This window comes from Drosophila sechellia, unplaced genomic scaffold, assembly GCF_004382195.2.
Source record: "Drosophila sechellia strain sech25 unplaced genomic scaffold, ASM438219v1 U_301, whole genome shotgun sequence".
Classification (NCBI taxonomy): domain Eukaryota; kingdom Metazoa; phylum Arthropoda; class Insecta; order Diptera; family Drosophilidae; genus Drosophila; species Drosophila sechellia.
This window is the reverse complement of record NW_022611248.1, coordinates 1-9726: the sequence shown is the minus strand read 5'-3', so window position 1 is coordinate 9726 and position 9726 is coordinate 1. Positions and strand designations below refer to the sequence as shown.

The 9726-nt window shown below is 40.2% G+C and overlaps 1 non-coding gene across 1 annotated transcript; it reads right to left on the bottom strand.

Moving 5' to 3' along the window:
- Positions 1-276: 276 nt before the first annotated feature.
- On the bottom strand, positions 277-2272 carry LOC116803177. The gene has a single exon (XR_004363444.1). It is a non-coding gene; the product is annotated as a small subunit ribosomal RNA (ribosomal RNA).
- Between the last annotated feature and the right edge of the window lie 7454 nt (positions 2273-9726).

Here is a 9726-nt window from a genome sequence, read left to right as displayed (position 1 = left end):
TAGTTTAGTTTCTTCGATTTCCATTTTCGAGAATTTGTTTTTATAGGAAACGCCGTTGTTGTAGTAAGTACTGCCACAAATACGCACAGCAACATTAATAATGTTAAAGTCTTTTTATGAGGTTGCCAAGCCCCACATATAAAATAAAAGCCATCTTCATTTTATTTTGACTTTAACTTTTGATTCCGTGGAATCATTTTGTAATATTTTTATTTTGGTAAATTGTATTTATTTGTATTATAACAAATATTTATTAACGATAAGGATATTATACAATAATGATCCTTCCGCAGGTTCACCTACGGAAACCTTGTTACGACTTTTACTTCCTCTAAATAATCAAGTTCGGTCAACTTTTGCGAAACAACCGTAACACGCAAGGCGTCACAGTGATCACGTCCGGAGACCTCACTAAATAATTCAATCGGTAGTAGCGACGGGCGGTGTGTACAAAGGGCAGGGACGTAATCAATGCGAGTTAATGACTCACACTTACTGGGAATTCCAAGTTCATGTGAACAGTTTCAGTTCACAATCCCAAGCATGAAAGTGGTTCAGCGGTTTACCCGGACCTCTCGGTCTAGGAAATACACGTTGATACTTTCATTGTAGCGCGCGTGCAGCCCAGGACATCTAAGGGCATCACAGACCTGTTATTGCTCAATCTCATTATTGCTAGACGCAATTTGTCCATTTAAGAAGCTAGTGTCCTTATAATGGGACAAACCAACAGGTACGGCTCCACTTACATAAACACATTCAAACACAATAAACATTTTACTGCCACCATGAATGAAGGCTAACATAAGCTTCAGCACCATAATCCTGAAGATATCTATTTAATATATTTGAGTCTCGTTCGTTATCGGAATTAACCAGACAAATCACTCCACGAACTAAGAACGGCCATGCACCACCACCCATAGATTCGAGAAAGAGCTATCAATCTGTCTTACACACTTATGTTCGGACCTGGTAAGTTTTCCCGTGTTGAGTCAAATTAAGCCGCAGGCTCCACTCCTGGTGGTGCCCTTCCGTCAATTCCTTTAAGTTTCAGCTTTGCAACCATACTTCCCCCGGAGCCCAAAAGCTTTGGTTTCCCGGGAAGCGACTGAGAGAGCCATAAAAGTAGCTACACCCAATTGCTAGCTGGCATCGTTTATGGTTAGAACTAGGGCGGTATCTGATCGCCTTCGAACCTCTAACTTTCGTTCTTGATTAATGAAAACATCTTTGGCAAATGCTTTCGCTTAAGTTAGTCTTACGACGGTCCAAGAATTTCACCTCTCGCGTCGTAATACTAATGCCCCCAAACTGCTTCTATTAATCATTACCTCTTGATCTGAAAACCAATGAAAGCAGAACAGAGGTCTTATTTCATTATCCCATGCACAGAATATTCAGGCATTTGAAGCCTGCTTTAAGCACTCTAATTTGTTCAAAGTAATAGTACCGGCCCACAATAACACTCGTTTAAGAGCACTAGTGCAGGTTTTTAAATAGGAGGAACATATGAAAAAATACAAGTATTTAATCACATATAAGAACTCCACCGGTAATACGCTTACATACATAAAGGTATAGTACTAACCACAATTGTAAGTTGTACTACCCGTATGAAGCACAAGTTCAACTACGAACGTTTTAACCGCAACAACTTTAATATACGCTATTGGAGCTGGAATTACCGCGGCTGCTGGCACCAGACTTGCCCTCCAATTGGTCCTTGTTAAAGGATTTAAAGTGTACTCATTCCAATTACAGGGCCTCGGATATGAGTCCTGTATTGTTATTTTTCGTCACTACCTCCCCGAGCTGGGAGTGGGTAATTTACGCGCCTGCTGCCTTCCTTAGATGTGGTAGCCGTTTCTCAGGCTCCCTCTCCGGAATCGAACCCTGATTCCCCGTTACCCGTTGCAACCATGGTAGTCCTAGATACTACCATCAAAAGTTGATAGGGCAGACATTTGAAAGATCTGTCGTCGGTACAAGACCATACGATCTGCATGTTATCTAGAGTTCAACCAATATAACGATCTTGCGATCGCTTGGTTTTAGCCTAATAAAAGCACATGTCCCATAAGGTTCATGTTTTAATTGCATGTATTAGCTCTAGAATTACCACAGTTATCCAAGTAACTGTTAACGATCTAAGGAACCATAACTGATATAATGAGCCTTTTGCGGTTTCACTTTTAATTCGTGTGTACTTAGACATGCATGGCTTAATCTTTGAGACAAGCATATAACTACTGGCAGGATCAACCAGAATAATGTTTTTCCTTCATATTCCATTCATATTTTTTGAATCGAAATAAGCAATATAATAGATATATAGATTTTTCACTTTATATAATTCCATGATTTTTATTATATTGAATAAAATTCAATATTTCGCCTTTGGGTAAAATTTTAAATATATAAATATAAGTAAAAAATCTATTCGATTACGGCCATTTTTATATAGCATTCGTAATCCATATTTTCATTTTTAATTTATACTTGTTTTACCAATATAACAAGAATTTCATATAATTATTGTAATATATATGTTTCTATAATTTTATCTTTTTATATATACATATTTCATTATAAAATATCATTTTATTTCCAACATACATAATTATTGTATCCACACATGTACAATTTTTGTTTAACCAATATAAATATTAAGTTAAATCATTTGCATTTTGAAGATAAATTTAAAATTTATCTCTTTTCATATATCTCTCTGGTAATATATAACATAAAACCAAGCGCATATGATAATATTTCCACATTTAATATATAATTTTATATTTCTTTCATAAGAATCCATATTTGTATTATACCGTAACGATATAATAATCCAACTATACGGCAGGTAATAAATTAATATTTGCCTGCCTCCAAAAATTAACGATAATATATGGAAACGATTTGTTATTCTATATATAATAGAAACTTGACTTTTGTTTCAACGATATTATCTAAAAAGCGTATATTCCTATTATCCGCGGAGCCAAGTCCCGTGTTCTATAGAACTGAGAAACAAATTTGTACGGATAATAATATACTTTATTTTATGTAACCAATATAAACATAATCCGAAATAAATATTTCGAATAATGCGGGAGGTCGGCAACCACTGCCTACCTATAGTAGTTTTTGAACCCGCTGTCCTCAAAGCGGGTATTTTCAATTCCGTTTGCCACCCAACATACGGTCTATTCTCTTATATATTAAGAGATTATAGGAACATTTCATTTTTTTTCCATTATTCATATATAATATGATTATTTTTTTTTTATACATATAATAAATATTAATTTTTATATGTTTATTATTTAATTTACTCATATAATTGCCAAATTCATATGAATACATAAGTTTTGAACAATATGAGAGGTCGGCAACCACTGCCTACCTATAGTAGTTTTTGAACCCTCTGTCGTAATTCCGGTCGTTTACACTACTATACCCTCTCACTATAATGGCTTTTCTCTATAATACTAAGAGAATATGGGAATATCTCAGCATTTTTTCCCATATACATATAATAATTAACCATTTTCATATGTATATTATTTAATTTAATCATATAATTGCCAAAATCATATGAATACATAAGTTTTGAACAATATGAGAGGTCGGCAACCACTGCCTACCTATAGTAGTTTTTGAACCCTCTGTCGTAATTCCGGTCGTTTACACTACTATACCCTCTCACTATAATGGATTTTCTCTATAATACTAAGAGAATGTGGGAATATTTCAGCATTTTTTCCCTTATACATATAATAATTAATCATTTTCATATGTATATTATTTAATTTACTCATACAATTGCCAAAATCATATGAATACATAAGTTTTGAACAATATGAGAGGTCGGCAACCACTGCCTACCTATAGTAGTTTTTGAACCCTCTGTCGTAATTCCGGTCGTTTACACTACTATACCCTCTCACTTAAATGGCTTTTCTCTATAATACTAAGAGAATATGGGAATATCTCAGCATTTTTTCCCATATACATATAATAATTAACCATTTTCATATGTATATTATTTAATTTAATCATATAATTGCCAAAATCATATGAATACATAAGTTTTGAACAATATGAGAGGTCGGCAACCACTGCCTACCTATAGTAGTTTTTGAACCCTCTGTCGTAATTCCGGTCGTTTACACTACTATACCCTCTCACTATAATGGATTTTCTCTATAATACTAAGAGAATGTGGGAATATTTCAGCATTTTTTCCCTTATACATATAATAATTAATCATTTTCATATGTATATTATTTAATTTACTCATACAATTGCCAAAATCATATGAATACATAAGTTTTGAACAATATGAGAGGTCGGCAACCACTGCCTACCTATAGTAGTTTTTGAACCCTCTGTCGTAATTCCGGTGGTTTACACTACTATACCCTCTCACTTAAATGGCTTTTCTCTATAATACTAAGAGAATATGGGAATATCTCTGCATTTTTTCCCATATACATATAATAATTAATCATTTTCGTATGTATATTATTTAATTTACTCATACAATTGCCAAAATCATATGAATACATAAGTTTTGAACAATATGAGAGGTCGGCAACCACTGCCTACCTATAGTAGTTTTTGAACCCTCTGTCGTAATTCCGGTCGTTTACACTACTATACCCTCTCACTTAAATGGCTTTTCTCTATAATACTAAGAGAATATGGGAATATCTCTGCATTTTTTCCCATATACATATAATAATTAACCATTTTCATATGTATATTATTTAATTTAATCATATAATTGCCAAAATCATATGAATACATAAGTTTTGAACAATATGAGAGGTCGGCAACCACTGCCTACCTATAGTAGTTTTTGAACCCTCTGTCGTAATTCCGGTCGTTTACACTACTATACCCTCTCACTATAATGGATTTTCTCTATAATACTAAGAGAATGTGGGAATATTTCAGCATTTTTTCCCTTATACATATAATAATTAATCATTTTCATATGTATATTATTTAATTTACTCATATAATTGCCAAATTCATATGAATACATAAGTTTTGAACAATATGAGAGGTCGGCAACCACTGCCTACCTATAGTAGTTTTTGAACCCTCTGTCGTAATTCCGGTCGTTTACACTACTATACCCTCTCACTATAATGGATTTTCTCTATAATACTAAGAGAATGTGGGAATATTTCAGCATTTTTTCCCTTATACATATAATAATTAATCATTTTCATATGTATATTATTTAATTTACTCATACAATTGCCAAAATCATATGAATACATAAGTTTTGAACAATATGAGAGGTCGGCAACCACTGCCTACCTATAGTAGTTTTTGAACCCTCTGTCGTAATTCCGGTCGTTTACACTACTATACCCTCTCACTTAAATGGCTTTTCTCTATAATACTAAGAGAATATGGGAATATCTTAGCATTTTTTCCCATATACATATAATAATTAACCATTTTCATATGTATATTTTTTAATTTACTCATATAATTGCCAAAATCATATAAATACATAAGTTTGAACAATATCAGAGGTCGGCAACGGTCTTTCCTCTATAATACTAAGATAATATGGGAATATTTCATCATTTTTTCCCTTATACATATAATAATTAATCATTTTCATATGTATATTATTTAATTTACTCGTATAATTGTCAAAATCCTATGAACACATAAGAGAATACAATATGAGAGGTCGGCGCAACCATAATATAGTAGTTGATGACGAGGTGTTTGGCAACTTGACACAATCCATTAAAGTCTTTATATTAATTATATGAAAGGGACAATATCATATGCGTCACTAAATTGATGACGAGGTGTTTGGCAACTTGATACAATTCTTTAAAGTCTTTATATCAAAAATTATATGATAGGGACAATATCATATGCGTCACTAAATTGATGACGAGGTGTTTGGCAACTTGACACAATTCATTAGAGTCTGTATATTAATTATATGATAGGGACAATATCATATGCGTCACTAAATTGATGACGAGGTGTTTGGCAACTTGATACAATTCTTTAAAGTCTTTATATCAAAAATTATATAATAAGGACAATATCATATGCGTCACTAAATTGATGACGAGGTGTTTGGCAACTTGACACAATCCATTAAAGTCTTTATATTAATTATATGATAGGGACAATATCATATGCGTCACTAAATTGATGACGAGGTGTTTGGCAACTTGATACAATTCTTTAAAGTCTTTATATCAAAAATTATATGATAAGGACAATATCATATGCGTCACTAAATTGATGACGAGTGTTTGGCAACTTGACACAATTCATTAAAGTCTTTATATTATTATATGATAGGACAATATCATATGCGTCACTAAATTGATGAGTCGCGATCGAACACTCGACGAGTGCAGACGTGCCTGCGGATCGACAGCAAATTGTTAGCAAATTGTTAGCAAATTGTTCACAGTTGTAAGTCCCGTTACTTGTGCCCAGCCACTTCGCGTCGCGTGATCTTGTCGCGCGTTTTGATTGGCCCAGCCAACGTACCTAACGGTAGTTCGCACTAACACCATCGCACACCCGAGTGTGCGTGTTATCAGCGCAAAAAACCCAGTGCTCGAAGCAGCGGTATAATTGCAAAGCAGCAGCCACGTGCTGCCTGGCTCACCGGCTTACGGTGCCCAGCTTCCCCCCCCCCCCCCCCCTCCTCACTCCTTATCAACTTTGGAGAAGATGGACTGGCAGGCCCCCCGCGCACCCACAAGCTTGGAACAACACCACGCAAAAAGGCTCTGAGAACACGCAAGAGCAGCTCCAGCAGCGAGGGAAGCACCTCGCATACAGAGCCGGGCGAGATAAAGCGAAAACCGGCAAAGAAAGCACAGGGAGAGGAGCTGGAAGATAAGCCAAGCACTAGCGCAGCTCTGCGCAAGAAGCTCGCCAACAACGCCTTCGCTTTACTCTCGACCGAAGAAGACGAGTACGACCAAGAGAGCTCTGATGACGAACCCGGACCTAAAGACGATTCCAAGCCCAAGACCCCCGAGAAACCAAAGCCCACCCCGAAGACCATCAAGCCACCTCCGATTTTTATCCCCGATGTGACCAACATCTCGGCACTCGTCAAGATGATCACGACTCTTGTAGGCCCGAAGAACAATTTTACCTACAAGACCGTGAATGGCAACAACGTACGTGTCATGATGCCGGACAAAGAGTCCTATACAGCTCTGCGTCTCCAACTTGTGGCCCAAAACAAGAGGCATCGGACTTTCCAGCCGAAAGATGAACGTGCATACAAGGTTGTCATCAAAGGACTCCACCACTCCACCGATCGTGAGGAAATCATTGAAGACCTTCGCAGACAAGGGCACGCTGTTAGAGATCTGCACAATCCCATTGGCAGAAGAACTAAAGAACCGCTGGGAATATTCTTCGCCAACCTGGAGCCTTCCAGCAACAACAAAGACGTCTACCAAGTCAAGCGGATCTGCAGGTCGGTAGTAACCATTGAACCGCCGCAGAAGTTCAACGACGTGCCTCAATGCTTCAGGTGCCAAGGATTCGGTCATACACAGCGTTACTGCTTCCTGGAATACCGATGTGTAAAGTGTGGAGGCCCTCACGAATCGAGGGCATGTGAGAAGAGGGAGGACGACAAAGCGTGCTGCTTCCACTGCCAGGCGGACCATCCTGCGTCTTTCAAGGGATGCCCTGCATACAAAAGGGCCAAAGCACTCGCTGCTCCGAAAACAAGGCCCGTCGCTAATGCTAACAAGGCGCCGCCCGTGGCATCACCAAACGTCACCTCTGGCAGGAGCTACCGAGACGCCCTCAACGGAGTGCACGCAGCACCGCAGAATCCCACAACCCCAGTCCAAACCCAAACAGAAACCCCACACTCCGGTCAGATAGAAGCGATGTTCGCTCGCATGGAAGGAATGATGGAAAGGATGATGGAGCGCATGTTCACCCAGATGACACAGCTGGTGGCCACCATTCTCAACAGCAAGTCATGCAACTAAAGCTCCACCTAGTCGTCTGGAATGCGAACGGCCTGCAGAACAGCAAGGCCATAGTCGAGCACCATCTGAAGACCCACCAGATCGATATCCTACTCGTAGCCGAAACCCACTTCTCCCCAGATCCCACTTTAATATCAGCGGATATGACCTCATCCATGCAGACCATCCTTCTGGCAGAGCACGCGGTGGAGCAGCCATCCTCATCAGGAGCGGTATTCAATACCTAGAGCTGCCCGCGTTTCAGCAAGACTGGGCACAATGTCCTGTCATCAGGATTGTCAGCCCGCAAGGAGATTTAGACATTGGAGCGGTCTACTTTCCCCCCAGATACCGCATAACAGCATCTCACCTCAGTGAGTTCTTCGAGCATTTTGGGCCCCGCTTCATAGCAGCTGGAGATTATAACGCCAAACATTCTTGGTGGGGATCGCGCGCCAACAACCCCAAAGGGAAAACTCTGTTTGGGTACCTGCAACGCCACCGACTGGACTGCCACTCCACTGGCGAGCCCACTCACTGGCCAACGAATCCCCTCAAGACTCCAGACCTACTGGACTTTGCTGTGTCGAAAGGCATAGGGCATGCGAAGATCAGCTGCACAACAAATGCTGATCTCCTGTCAGACCACTGTGCAATAAACGTGCTAATCAACACGCCAGTCCTCAGGAAAACCCCGCTCAGAAGGCTCACTGGAAAATATACCGACGCCGCCAAGTTCGCGTCCTGGATGCTCTCCACCGTCAATCCGAACCCCATCCTCAACACACCCAGGAACATTGATGAAGCTATCGGGAATCTCACCAGGCAGATGCAAAACGCTGCGGAATTCGCAAGCCCACCGCCACCAAAGACTGCGAGAACCCTAGCAGGGACCTCCACCTCTGGTCCCCGGAAATTGCGGCACTCGTGACTGAGAAGAGGCGTCTCAGGAGAGTTTGGTTCTTGACGCGCAATCCAAGAGACAAAACAGCGCTCAATCACGCCACAAAGGAGTTGAAGGACAAGATCTCCAGCCTACGCCAGGACTCCTTCCTCAGATTCCTCGAGGAACTCTCTCCCGGGGACCCAGACCACAATCTGTGGAACGTCACCCGCCACATTTAAACGACCAGCCAAAAAGGTTTCCGCAGTGCGCAAAGCAGATGGATCCTGGTGCCTTTCGGATGCTGAAAGAGCAGAAGCTTTCGCCGAACACCTTTACAACGCCTTCTCTCCGTTCGACTGCTGCACTGCCGAAGAACATGCTGAAACAGCCCGGTTTCTCAATAGCCCAAGCTCTCCCGGTCCCCCGTTGGAACCAGTCGACCCTGAGGAAGTTGCGCAGGAGATTGCTCTACTGAAGAACAACAAATCTCCAGGCCTGCGATCGTATAGATGCGGCGGCCCTAAAATGCTCCCATCCCGCTGCACACAAATGCTGGCCAGCATTTACAACAGCTGCTTCCGGCTAGGGTACTTCCCGGAAGAGTGGAAAAGAGCAGAGGTTATTGTCCTCCTCAAGCCTGGTAAGCCTGAAGCCAATCTCGCCTCCTATCGTCCGATTAGTTTGCTGGCAATCCTCTCCAAAATACTCGAAAGAGTATTTTTGCGCAGAGTATTGCCAGTACTGGATGAGGCTGGTTTGATCCCCGATCACCAGTTGCTTCAGCGCTCCCACGCGAACACCAGAGCAATGCCACCGGCTAGTTCGAACGGATCC